Source organism: Penaeus monodon, chromosome 24 (genome assembly GCF_015228065.2).
Source record: "Penaeus monodon isolate SGIC_2016 chromosome 24, NSTDA_Pmon_1, whole genome shotgun sequence".
Taxonomy (NCBI): domain Eukaryota; kingdom Metazoa; phylum Arthropoda; class Malacostraca; order Decapoda; family Penaeidae; genus Penaeus; species Penaeus monodon.
The window spans coordinates 35,647,094-35,647,313 of record NC_051409.1 but is presented as its reverse complement, the minus strand read 5'-3'; the positions used below and the strand labels follow the sequence as shown (position 1 = coordinate 35,647,313).

Below are 220 nucleotides of genomic sequence, written 5' to 3'. Positions count from 1 at the left end.
CAACAAACTCACTGAAGGGAATCCGAGGAGCTTCCCTGTCGATCAAATTTCTCGCCGTAAAATCCTGGAACGTGAAATCACTTTTCAAAAACCTTATTAAACGGTTTTCTTAAAATCTATTTCACGCCCCAAAAACACGTTGGCGGAAGAGACTCGTGGTGTTTTCTTGAATGTTGCAATGTTGATGTTGCGGTGTTGGGGATGTGTCATGCCTGCTGAG

The 220-nt window shown here is 43.6% G+C and overlaps 1 protein-coding gene across 1 annotated transcript in view; it reads right to left on the bottom strand.

The window, feature by feature from the left end:
- Window positions 1–220, bottom strand: part of LOC119588957 (calcitonin gene-related peptide type 1 receptor-like) — a gene marked incomplete at its 5' end in the record, with an annotated part of 18,177 nt that overhangs the window by 15,624 nt on the left and 2,333 nt on the right.